Here is a 14,574-nt window from a genome sequence, read left to right as displayed (position 1 = left end):
ATATTTATTTTAAATTAAGGTTTTCGCACAAATCTTTAACCTTTTTGTCAAAAAGAATTCTTAAAAAGCACATTAAAAGAAGTCAGCACACATTATAATATAATTCTTTTAGGGAACAGGTCAATTCGTCCAAAACTCGAAACAGTCAAGCTAACACTTCGTCAAATGAGACAGACACATCATCAGAAGGTCACTTCGTCAAATGTTCAAAACGATCACATCATCAAAAGAAACGTACACTATTGAAAATGTATAGCAGTCACTTCGTCAGAAGAAACAGACGCTTCGTCAAACGATCACTTCGAAAGATGAAAAATGAAAGATCAAAACAAACGGACATTTCGTGAAATGAAGCGGACACTTCTTCAAGAATGCAATATGGTCATATCGCTAGCAAAGATCAAGAAGTGTCTACGCTGTAAGATTATCTAAAATCTTTTTCTTAACGCGTACTACGTAGTGTTGTTCTTGCATTATTATTATTATTATCATTATTAATATTTGGAACCACAAAGTCAATCAAAGAATAAAACTAGTTCTCTTTTTAGAAAATCAAATTTACTTTATCCTTAAGTGATAGACAACCAAATAATCAGTGAGGAATGACCGGTTGTATATCTTCAAAGACTCTGTAAGAAATTGTAAGTGAGGGGAAAGGGGAGAAAGAAAATAAATCGAGATCAATTTCTTTCCAGTCCAGCTTGATGAGAATATCCTTATAATCACTTCCATTTTTAAAAGGTGACTTCATTATTGTAGACATCACTTTTTAGGTTTACAAAAAATAGTTCTTGTCGATTTTCTCGGAAATTAGGCATGAGAATTTGTCTTTATCCGTACTATTTTGTTTACTCAATGAGATCTATAAATTATCTCATCTTTCGACATTTTTTCTTCCATTTCATGCTAATAGAAAATAATATTGTTGAACATTTTGTCTTTGTTTGTATGAAAGGATGTCGACAGTAGATTTAATATATATATATATATATATATATATATATATATATATATATATATATATATATATATATATATATATATATATATATATACTGTATATATTTCTGAAACACGGAGATAGGTGTATTGCATTTCAATGGTAAAATGTCCAAAATGAAAATCTACATCATGGTCCGATATCCATATGACAAATTACAACAGACATTTCTCTCTGCGTACTAAAGTTTGTTGTTTGCTAGAAAGACATATGTCATACATACACATATGTATATCCAGCAGATAGTGATGTTGCTTGTTGACGGCTTGTCCTTATTCACCTGTCATTTCTACCCGTGTTGCGCCAATTCAGTCAGCGTGAAATACATGTAAACAAAAATAAAAGAAAAAGTGGATATTACAGATTACAAAAAAAAGGAGCAAATGAAAAACAAAGGGTTACATGTTTTAAAAACTAGAAAAAAAACAGATCTCGAATGGGCAATGTTCTAACCCCTCAGTGGCTATCTATCTATCTGGTACTGACCTCCTCTTCTTCACATGCCTCCGATCAACTAGGTGGTAGTAACCGTTTCTTCACATGCTTCCGACCTACCTTCATGGTAGAAACTTCTTCACTACATGCTTCCAAACTACCTTAGTGGCAGTGATTTTTTCAGATGCTTTCGACCTACCTACGTTGTTGTGACCTCTCCATCTTCACATACGACCTTCCTTACGTGGTAGTGACAGTTTCTTCACTTGCTTCCAACCTACCTGCGTGGCAGTGAGTTTTCCACATACTTACGACCTACCTACGTGGCTCCTCAACTTCACATACAACGTGCTACGTGTTAGTAACCTTATCTTCACATACTTACGACTTACCAACGTGGTAGTGACCATTTCTTGACATGCTTACAACTTACCTTCGTGGTAAAGACTTCTTCGTCACATGCTCCCGGTCTATCTACTTGGCAGTGACCGTTGCTTCACATGCTTACGACCTACCTACGTGGTTGTGACATTCCCTTCTTCACATGGTTCCAACAGTACTGCGTTGTAGTGACTTTTGCAGTGCATTGTTTGAAAAGGTGTAACTTCTAACTTAAGTTATTTAACATATTTGGGTTGCAGGTTTTTCATCTTAAAGATAGTTGCTTTGTGAATGTGAGTTAAGAGTACAAAATTTAAATACCCTTCCATCCGTTTGGTTATGCGGCAATTTGAACCTCCGCGTCACTGAAAAGTTAATCTTAAGTAATATGAACAGTTTGAGTGTATCGATGTTCATACTTTTGAGATGATGTATTGAACTCATGATCAGGAGTGGGATTCAAAGTAGACTTGAGAAGCTAAGTTGAAGTTGGATTTTCGTTTCCTTTCTTTCTTTCTTTTTTTCGTAGGTAGTTTCTTGAAAGACTCCTAATCTAAAAATGAGTTTGTAATGCTTAGAGTTACGTAAGAGACAACAATTTAATGTGACTCGTCTCGAAAAGAAAGTCTCATGGAAGTGATATGTCGTCTCGGAAAATGTATCTGTTTTTATTGAAAGAACTCTCTCTCGGCACTAATATTCTTTCTCGTCATGTCTCGTGAGATAGTAGCGTCTTCAACATCTAACTATGCTCATCTGATTTGTTGTCTGTGGTTAGGAAGGCTGAGACCATTAAGTGTTAAGGTGTGACCATTAAGTGTTAAGGTGTGTAAATGTTTAAACGTAATTTGGCAGTCCAAAAGGGGAGAACATATCAACCAGGAAAAAAGAAAAAGAATCTCTCTAATGAATTGTATGACATATTTATCCAAAATATAGGGCACTTTATGAAAATCTAGAACATTTCATGAAAAATCTACGACATTAAATAAAAAATGACACTTGGAATATTGAAGGTTAAATAACAAACTTATATCAATACACTCAAAGAATTATACTATAAGTAGCTACTTCCTCCACACATTAATCTACGCGTATTTTCAAAGTATTCAATACTTCCTCCTCGAAAATGTAGAACATTCAGGATATTTCACAAACACCTTCTGAGCGCAGGCCGAAAAAAAATGAATGTAGAACATGTCTCGGATTTTCCAAATACTTTGTATCCATAGATATGACAGTGAACAGAAATGCTAAATGGAAAGATTATAGAAGCGAGTAAAACAAGTAATTGTACCTTTTTCATTTGACAAATAGAAAATTGTATATGTAATATAACATGACACAATTTTACTTACCTCCAAGATTTTAAAATTATTTCTTTTAATTTGTACGAAGATTTTTTTTATGTAAGTGTTTCTTACATTCACATAAGCTTTACCTTAACACAGTGAAAATATTGCATCGCCCAGTGAAAACTTCTGGAAAAAGGGCACACAAATGATTTGTAGAAGAATATTGATTGTTTCAGTACTTTTGGCGGTGATCATAGATTGAATGTACACGCTAATTTTGTACACAAATTATTCAATACTGTGTTTATGTAATAAAGTTAATTACACAGGCAATCGTATACAAATTAGATGTTGTGATGGAGCTTTAAAATGCGTGTATCTTTAATACAGTGGACTCTTTTTAATTCGAAGTCCAAGGGGACACGAAAAAACTTCGAATTATCCAAAATTCGAATTATCCAACAACATTCATTTTCACTTATATAACAACAAACAAACAAAAGTACTGTGCATCTAAAACATATTCATATGGTGTAGATTTTACCTTTAAAGCAGCTTATTATTTGCGTGATCGAATAACGCAAACTAACAAACGACACTGACTCTACATAATTCAAACTACATGTACAATGGAAAATATATTTACGTACAACACTACGACATACATTGAATAGCCCAAACTATTAAACACCAGTAACAATTTGAATATTCTGTTCTCCTTATAAGAAGTCGTAAACCTCATTTGCTTAAATTTGATTGTTTTTGTACGGTCAATAAATCTTGAATTTCATGTATTGTGTGGAATACGATACTAATAACATTTGGTTGACTTTATCAATAATTCATCTTAAATTTTCAACCAATTTTGAAACAAGATAAGATTGGCACACGTTCTCTATCTTTACTTCTTCCGCAACTCACCTTCATCTTTATCATTTCATAGATTTTCTATGTATCTTTTGTGTTGCTCTTCCCTATGGCTGCATCTGGATAACTGAAAACACATTAAAACTATATTTCTCTCTTTACATCTGTCCAACATTAAAAATTTTCAACTGTATTTACTTCGAATTATCCAAAACATGGGTTCAAAAGCTCGATTTATCCACGATTTTTTACTATTATTTTCAATACAATTTTCAAGGGGAATGGACTTCTGTTCGAATTATCCAATATTTCGAATTATCCAAGTTCGAATTAACGAGACTCCACTGTAATAGAGTGCCTGTGTAGGTAAATCATTGGCGCAAGGTCCCGGATATGAATCTCTCGGTTGGGTATTCTGTACTTGAAAGTTTTCCAGAGATTTTCTCAATCTGAACGAGAAATTTGTGTAATAGTATCTCTAACTGGAGGCGCTGTCCAACCTTCCAAAATTCCTCTGTATCATATAATTGTTTCCAATGTAAATGACATTGCATCTCTATTCAGAAATTTCTTAATACGTAAAACGAGTTTTAATAATAACAAAATTGAATACATTTGATTGTCCGGTCAGTAAGATCATAATTCTGTACTGTTAAGTTATATTTAAGCTTAAGAGTCTTCATCCCGGCGAAATTAAAATACCGCTAATTTTACAGTAATTATGTGATATCTTCAAATAGATAAAAGATAATTGAAATATGGAACAAGAGCGCCCTAGACAATATTATTTTGCGTGAGGTACCGTTATCACAAGTCACCTAGTGGTTTTATGTTTTCAGCTGTTTAGAAACGCGAAAATAAATGCCGATTTTCAAAATGGCTCGAAATCCAAAGCAGATAAGTGAGTCGTGATAACGGTTTCTCATGTAAAATGATATTGTCTAGGGCGCTCTTGTTTCAGATTTCGATTATCTTTTATGTATTTGAAGATATCACATAATAAATGTAAAATTAGCGGTATTTTAATTTCGCCCGGGATGAAGACTCTTAATGTACTTTAGTGTCTTTCTTTCCCCATTTATTAACCAAGAATCAAGGGAGACACGGTGACTCAGTATAAGAGCGCTTATGTCTACTCCGTGGAGTCCTTGCTTAGATTCCCAGCTAAGTAAGTTTGTGGGGGGACACTATCGTGTTCGTGGGTTTTCTCGGGGTACTCCCATATCCCGTCACATTCTCATTCCACCATTTTCTCCATTATCATTCATTCGTCTTGATGATCCATCTTCCTTAGCCTAAAGGACATAATCGTTGGACGTTAAACTGAAAAAAAAGTTAAAGAGTTTGATTTACAAAAAATTCCTTTATATATTTGCTGTATCTGTCCATGTTTCTGTGGGACGTTAAGCTAAAAGATTACATTTCACTTTAACGAAGAATTAATCTACTATTTTAAAGTTAGGTTTTTGATCTTTTGGTTGGTTGATCGGTAGATTGAAGATTAAAATCCATTTTTCGGCACGTAGACAATACGCGTAATATGCAGTTAAACGTGCGATCTTAAGATTGTTCGCGAGGACGTGGTAGTTCTGTCGCACCCGGTGGTAATAGAAAAATGGTCTCGGGCGTTCGGCTTCGGGACACGGGACACAATCCGTCGTGAGTTCCAATTCCACTGAATAACATAGGCACTTTTAACTATACCGTACTCTCGAAGTTTTTATGTTCGCGTTCCTGTCGTAGTGGGTTAAGTAGAATATTAGAATTAATTGGAACATCATGGAGACAAATGTACCAGTTGGAGCGAGGGGACCCTGGTTTGATCACAGACCATGTGAATTTGTGGTGGAAATCATCATGACCACGGGTTTTCTCAGGTTTTTCCCGTTTCCTTTTATCATCTCAATCCTGTCCATTTTTTCCTAGCCATTCACTCTGATTAATCTTTCGTCTTATTTAGAATAAAACCGTTGGGTATTAAATTAAATTATTTTATTTCATTTTTTTTTAAAAAAAGTACTGTCTATTGAATTTTACAGCATGTGTTTTATTTGAAAATACTACAAGAAATAAAAAACATAATAAAATAATATCAAAAATTCTACAACGTTGTTATCTAGTAAGTAAGTACTTGCTAAATATGAAATATTGATAGTTTTCAAGAAGTTACAAGTAGTTCTGCGTCACTGTTAAGGGAAATGGAATAACAATAGATACAATCTGATACTTAACGGTGTATATTTTCCATATACAGTACATAAATAAACATAAAAGGGTGTCCGATAAAGAACCCAAGTTTTGAAATGCCCGCCATTCCTGTTCTAGTAAGTTAGCAGTACTGAACGTTACTACACGATTTTCATCTGTTCTCCTTGTCGTTAGTAGTCATAGTTAGTACAGAGTAGCGCATATGATCGTCATCTGTTTTCTGTATGGGTAGGAACCAAGAGCTTTATGACGAAACAGCGTGTTGACATAGTGAAAACTTATTACAAATGTATATCCATTACCTTCTTGTTTCACTATTGAGAAGTCTCAAATTCTAATTTGGTGCCCCACCATCCTCAGTAAAGTTTTCCATCTTTTTTCTTCTTAGTTCCAAGAGTAATGTTGTCCTCGGTCCTTGTCTCATGATAAGTACCTTTCCAAATTCAACATGAGTTTGGAGACACAACAATTCTCGTCTCAAAAACGAGACGAGAAGTTTTTTTTTTTCTTCGAGTCTCGTTGGCAACACTAGTTCACCCAAGGCTTACATCTCTAACACTGTTTTAGTGTAAAACTATAAATTGATGAAGTGATTGTATGTACACAATGAAAAGTATTTCTCAGCGTTTAAAGATACGCAAATCATTGCACAATATACTCCAATAATAAATTTGGTTTAAAAATGTTGTTACGTCACACTCTTTGTGGACTTTTCGTTACGCGGAAGGATCCTGATAACTTCTAGATGAAAATTAAGAAAAGGAAACAAGGTATAAATTTTGTATATAAATTTAAAGACCAAACAAGAGAAGCTTTTTCGAGAATCGAGACGAGACGAAATTTCAATTAAATGTATGAGACGAGACGAGAAACTTTATTTCTCGTTGCGTAAAGTAACACTATCACGAGGTGAATGCTGGGATTGTGTCTTTTAATACAGAACTCTTCTCAACTTACTTCTATTAAGTTCTTCACTATTTTTTTGCTGTTACTAGTTGATAATGACTCCAGTGTCAACTGAATTCGCAGATTTTATCTGGGAATTTGTTGAGTAAAATAAATAAAATTAAAAACACTTTTCGTGTACGTGTTAAAAGCGTCCTGTGAGTATTCTCCAAGTTAATAGTTCCCGTGCACATATACAAAAAAATGAACCCATTTCATTTGCATAAAAATGTATGTACAAATTGCCACATGTCATGTTAGAAGTATATGTGTATGATATATTTCTTCTTTTGTATGTACTCATTCATATCCTTTTAAAATATCCTTGTACAGTTGTAGAACATACCGCTTTGCGTATAGTTTTCATTAACTAACAGAAAATACATCTTTATTCTGATAGTGGAATTTTTTGTGTTTATGCCCGGCTGCTGACGAAAATTAGTTAATTTCTTTTTGTTCGTAACACAAGAATAATTTGTATATCATAAAAAGAGGAACATTAAAATATTCTTTATTACTCTTTAGGTATTAGTGCTTATTAACCAGACTCTTCTAACTACGTTTAAGTAAACCACTTCCTGAATGTGTTTTCATGGAATCACTGTTAAAATCTCAGAATTTCGTTTAACTCGTGAAACTGTGCCTTGAAATTACGCATTGAACAATTCTGTGGGATAGACGCTAAATGAAAACGTCTTAAAATACTCTTAAAACTGTATCAAATAATGCTCCTTTTTTAAAATACCTATACCACACCCCATATTTTTTTCAGTGTATATATTTTATGAAGTATTAATGCTCCCTTTTCGCCCTTAATTTCTAAATTTAGTTCTCTACTATCATGCCACTGAATTGAGAAGTAAGAACACCTCCATTTTCAAGCTACTCAGAAAAATAAAGTGTCTACCGGTGCTTCAAATCTTGATTTCATATATTTTGTTTTTTGTATGTATAAAAATTTTGAATATATTTTCCCACGTACGGAAGTGACCTTTTTTTTATTTGCAATGTTTAATTTATTACAGGACAGTACATTCAGTAATATTTTGAGAAAGCGAATACAGTGTATTAAAAGCTTCCAATGTAAAAGCTTTACAGTAAATTCTAAGCTTTCACAGTGAGTTTTCTTTACGCTATTGCTGTCACTTTACTGATTAAAAGCGATAAAAGCTTTGACTTTACTGAGAAATTAAAATAATCAGTAACTTTAAAAAAACACTATATTTAAATAAAATAATAAATTTAATTGTTTTAATTTAATGTTTTAAAGTTTTGAAATGTTCTTACTTTTTTCTAAACTATATAGCACTTTTCTTTTGTCAAGAAAGGAAATAAAAAGGGAGTAAGATAAATTACCTTTATCTCTCTGTCGTATAATATAGACGTATATATTGTATGTAGGGGTTTCTCAACCTGGAGATCGGGAGTCCTAGGAAGGAATACAGAGGGTCAATAAGCAAGGTGAAAAGGTTAAATGTAATTAGCAAGGCTCGATTTCTATGACACGTCATATTTCTTTATCCTAACACCTATTTACATGTTTAATTAAATGTAAACACATTTCTAGTTCTTGTGTACACGACATTTATTGGTCATAAAATCCATATTTGAATCACATTTTAACTTTAGATCATATTTAGATACAAAGTGATATAAAAGCATATTTTTACAGAATTTCATTTAGTACTCACAGATATATTTGGCAGTATTGGCAATGATGTTATTTATAACTTTTTCGTTAGAAATATTTGGCAATATTACAACGATGTTATTTGAAACGTTTTCCTTAGAAATATTTGGCAGTATTGGCAACGATGGTATTTGGAACTTTTTAGTTAGAAATATTTCGCAGTACTGGTAACGACGTTATTTGGAACTTTTTTATTAGAAATATTTGGAGCATCGGCAACGATGTTATTTGGAACCTTTTCGTTAGAAATATTTGGCAGTATTGGCAATGATGTTATTTGGTACTGTTTCGTTAGAAATATTTCATTAGAAATATTGGGAACGGTGTTATTTGGAAAGTTTTTCCTTCGAAATATTTGGACTTGTGAAACAGTATTTGAAGGAATATTATATAATGATAGAGGGTCAAAGTGGTTGATTGGCGCAGCAACAATTAGTTCAAAAAGAGAAATTGCAACCTCAACTTCTGTCTGTCTCTATTTTTCCTCCATTATCTGAAGTTCAGTTCCTTATTATAGTTGCATATTAGTGGAAAATACATCTAACCACATCTGGAGAAACTGTAAATATACGGGAGATGAAAGTAGTACTCCCAAAATACTGATAATCCACATTGAACTCAATTGAAGATAAGACTTTGGAAGAATTTTCTCTTGAAATTATCGCGGTACTTATGGTAAAACCCCATTTACACTGAACGTATGGATATTTTTCGAAATAAGGGACATTTGACAAATGTTGGAGGGATTTCTGTCATATAACTTGGCAACGCTGAGTTTCATGATTCCTAAATAAAGTCAAGTGATCTAGTAGAGTGAAGTTGTGTGTTTTTTTCTTTTTCTTTCTTTTAGCAGTAGCATAATTTTTCAACATTTGCTTGGGGGGAGGGGGAAAAACTGAACATTTCCCGTTTTTCATTAGTATATTATTAATTACCGTCAATATATCATTAGTATTAATTGAAATCTATAAAACTCAGGAGGGCATTTACACCCATTTCTGCAGCTCCAAAGGTGCCTGTGTTTTAAAGTTATATTTTAACATTTTTAGGGCATAAATCCATGAATAATTTCGAATATTTTAGATCATAGAAAATCGAGCTCTAGTAACTAGGATCTAGTAGTGGAAAAATATAACCAGTTTTCAAAGATTATATTGGATTTCTTATTTTGATAGTCATATTTTTTTATTTCCATACCTATTGTCAAATATAGCAAGGAATACTAAACAAAATTTCAAATAAATAAAGAATTTTTTTAAAAAATAAAAAGAGGACTAAAAGAAGAATGAAATTGGGGGAAAGCTGCAAACTGAAATACAAGAAAATTACAAATACAACAAAAACTGCATATTGAAAAACTAGAAAATTACAAATACAACAAAAACTGTATATTGAAAACAAAAAAATTACAAATACAACAAACACTGCATATTGAAATACAAGAAAATTATAACAAAAACTGCACATTGAAAAACAAGAAGATTACAAATACAACAAAAGCTGCAAACAGAAATACTTCAAAATGAATACTAGTGTGAAACCTGAGACTTTTGTAATTTCGCTATGCTTCGAAAGCAAGTAAGCAGCCATATTAAAAAAGAAAAAAAAATACAAACCAAAAATTACTTATGAAGGTCGCAGGCAAAAGAATGTAATAAAAGAGAGGTCGTATTATGAAATAAGTTGAGAATCCCTGTTGTATGTGTAGGTGTGTGTATTTATACAGTAGTAGGCCAAACACGTAATTTCTACTCGTGAATTTCTTAGCCCTTTCAGTACTCGTACAGACATCATGATGTCAACAAGGGACTTGCACTTGAATAGACAGCTGGGCACAATTGATTGAAAAAAAAAAAAAAAAAAAAAGCATTCCAATAACAGAGAAGGCTTCACATTTGTGTTGGTACATGTGTGTGTGTGATGTATGAGAGAGAGAGGGAGAAAATATTTTGTCTCCCAAAAGAGAACGTAAGAGAGGCAGGAATAAAAATTGGATGTTTTTTGTCCCAGAAGGGAATAGAAAAAAAAAACTCCTGGGAAAAACTAAACAGTAAAAGGGTATACAATGTCCGTCCGTCTATCCAGAGGACATAGGCTCAGAGACGATTCTCACTGACGCCCATCCTGATGGGAAGAGCGACTAAACTGATGCAATTCTTTCAACAAAACTGATTAATTTCTTTCGCCTGTGTGTACAGTACTGTTCACAGTAAATCCTAAATTGAAAAGAAACGGAGGAAAAATAATAATGTTAAAACAGGCGTTGTCCACGTTAACAATAATACCAAACCCTTGGTGATAATACCATACCATAAGGTCCACTTTTACCTCTTAACCATTACAAAAAAAGAGAGAGGAAGAAAAAGTATACTAATTCTTTCTGACAAAATTAATGGGGGAAGATATACAGTTCAAGGCCTTTTGGAACTGTAACCGTGTGAAATTCTGTCACTACTGTTACAAATACGACAACTTCGGATAATGACGAACGGTCTTAGGAAGAGTACTAAATTATTTGCTTCTACTTTTTCTTTTTAACCCTTTCTTTTTGAAAGCTCATTGCTTATGAATGAGCATAAATCAATAACTCTCTAAAACTAACTAACGAAGCTTAACTAACTGGACTCACAACCAATGTCCTACAGCCATTCATTTTGTGATGCTGCTGTGTGTTCGATATGTTTAGTCAGTGGTCTACACAACACACGCACTTTCAGGTTTAATGTTGCCACTCAAATTTGTATATATATATATATAATTGAATATGCCGTGCATACTTTTTTTGCCTCACTGGATCTGATTATTGGAGTCTGTATGGTGACACACACGAGATAAGACAGGAGATAGAACTCTCGTCACGAGATTCGATACAGGACAGATAACTCCCACTAAAAACAGATATAAATTTCTACACGGCACCCTCAATATCACAACACATTTTGAGTCGAGACAGACATAACTTACATCTTGTGTGCATCACTTAAGATTACCTAGAACGTACAGATATAGTATGTTCTAGGATCCTAGATAAATTCAATTTTATATTTGTATATATCGATAAAATAGGAAGCTTATTTTCTTATTGAGTCATGAATCATGCTGTGGAATTACTAATGAAATTTCACAATTGTCATTTGATATTATGTGTATTTCTTTTGTTATCACGTATACGTAAGTTATAATTTGTACCTTAGTTACATGTATCAGTTATTCCCCATTAATTATTATTTTGAGATTTTTTTTTTTTTTTTAAATCTTGCTTTCTTATGCAAGACCGAGCTTATGATGGATGGGACTTACTATCGTGGGATCCAACTACGACCAGTTGGAATCCTACGCAGTGGACGGGTGCATGTAAGATCAATTCCCACACTATTGGCTGTTCCTCATTGTATCTAATAGAGTTGAATTAAAGGCTGAAGCCATAACTTGTGTGATATTTCTTGCCTGTTAATCAAGATGTTGCACATTTTCTCACATTTTAAATTTTGTTATTATTATTTTTTACCTCGTATTATTTTGTCTCGTCTAGAAAACGAGATCTCGCAAATTCCATTTCGAGACGAGACAACTATTTTCCAGACGAGACGAGACAGCCTTAAGTCTCGTCTTGTAAACAATCCTATAGATCATGTACTGTACTGGACCTGGTATCTTATTATAGTTTACTTCTATTGTTTTATTTATAAGATAAATATAGTCATTGCCAAGGGCGCCCATTAGGGGGCGAGGTGGGACGCTCGCCCCCCTCCCCTAAGAGAAGATTGTACTTGGGAATATCGAAAACCCAATAGAATTTTTACATTAGTTACAGCAAAATTTGATACTATATTTGAAATGTCGCTTATACTTGCCCCCCCCCCCCCTTGGAAACCACAACATGGGCGTCCTTAGTCATTGCTATTAAATGATTGTATCTTTCAATAAATTATCACAAATTTAGTCGCAAAACTGATTAACACCATAAAAAAAGTCGCAGTTGACTTGTCAAAATAAGGATACCTACGATATTTATTTTGTTGTCTATTTATCTTCAACACTTACGTTTGACCAGGATACTTTGGTCTTGCAGCAGTATGAATAAATTGACGTTCCTGTCCCGTAGATCGACCTGATTGTGACAAGTTTTGTGGTTCCCCTAGGGTTTCCCAACTACGGTTGACCCACTCCGGGACAAAAATTTGACAATAGCCCGCTACATCCTCATTTCTCTAGGGAAAGGGGATGACTTAAGGATTAAGAAATATACCTGTCACCAGACATTAAAAAAAAGTGTAACTGCATGAGATTGCATACTTTTATGAAATACTCGTATTAAATTTCGCAAAAGTATCATTTTCATCATTAAAAATTTAGTTTTACACATTAATAATAATAATAATAATAATAATAATAATAATAATAATAATAATAATAATAATAATAATAATAATAATAATAATAATAATAATAATAATTCAGAGTCCTACTTACTAGAATAGAAAAAGTTAACAAACTTTTAAACTTGCTAAAATATCAATTTTTTAAAAGAATGTTTTTTTTCTAAAGGGCTTTCAATCTAAAGAAACAGGGAGACTCCATGAACATACCCAGAAAAGACAGAAACACTTTTAAAAAAACTTTCAAAAAGTCATCGTGATCTCAACTCAATTTTTAAGTTAGTATTTTTTTTCTGAGACTTGCGATTTGATAAACATTCCAATTGCCCAATCTTGCATTTTACTATTTATTTTTGTAACTAATGTAACCTACGTTTATTATTCAAAAGGCAAACGACTGAATTCCAAGATTTTTACCGTCCCGTTGAACAAAAATACATAAATAAAATAATAAATAAACTCTTCGGGATAAGACGTAGAATTCCTGGCTAATTCCACCGAAATCGGGATAGTTTGAAACCCTATAGGCTCCGCTTGCTATTATTAAAGTCCTTGTAGACCGGAGTTTGATGCCTTTTAATCCCACTATCTCCATAATTGCCTAAAGATTCCAGGTTAACAACGAAAGCTTGTGTCTGTACCAGGAATCGGAATTTAGAGCACGCTGCTAATCTTAAGGATAGACGGAAGTACACTGATGTAGCAATATGAAATTAAAAAAAAAAAACATTGCAGTTTTGGGATATTAATCATCTTATTTAAAAAAAAAACAGTTTTGGGTTTAATATTTCTTTCAACACTAAACAATTTGGGATATGGGTCTGAACCTTAACATAAAATCCACACCACAGAAGTTTCCACTGGATCATCATTAAAGGCGAGAAGACACTGTGGCTATAGGTTTAATATACGCACTTTTAGTGCCAGATTCTTCAGATTTAGTTCCCAATAGAATTCATGTGATTCGTATCTCATTTTAAGCTGTAGATTCATGTTTTATGTTTCTTTGTCTCTCTCCTCACTTAATAATTCCTAAGTACAAAATGGACAAAATGTATTGACGAATCAAAATTTCGATTTTCAGGCAGATTTTGTAAGCGATTAAAAATGATAGGTGTATCAATAATGTGCCCTATCAACTCGTATAGGACATGACTTTTAGATTTTTATTTACATTTCTACTCTTTCTGTATATTATAGGTTCGTAGAAGTGATACCTCTTACGTAGCTCAGAAACAACAGAAAGATGGTAGCTGTTAAAATTTTAATAAGTCCACCTGCGACTAATATTGTAAACAATTAATGATTTGTTCAAGTAATCTTAGAGTAACCAATAATTGTTCTAATAACACTTTAATTCTTCAAGTAATAAAT

General features: G+C 33.0%; 1 protein-coding gene across 3 annotated transcripts in view; it reads left to right on the top strand.

The window, feature by feature from the left end:
- Lim1 (LIM homeobox 1) overlaps nt 1–14,574 on the top strand; it is a 260,036-nt gene that overhangs the window by 72,578 nt on the left and 172,884 nt on the right. The window lies entirely within an intron of this gene.

This window comes from Thermobia domestica, chromosome 8, assembly GCF_964235325.1.
Source record: "Thermobia domestica chromosome 8, izTheDome1.hap1.1, whole genome shotgun sequence".
Taxonomy (NCBI): Eukaryota; Metazoa; Arthropoda; class Insecta; order Zygentoma; family Lepismatidae; genus Thermobia; species Thermobia domestica.
Note: the sequence above shows the minus strand (reverse complement) of the source record. Positions and strands in the feature narration are given on the sequence as shown.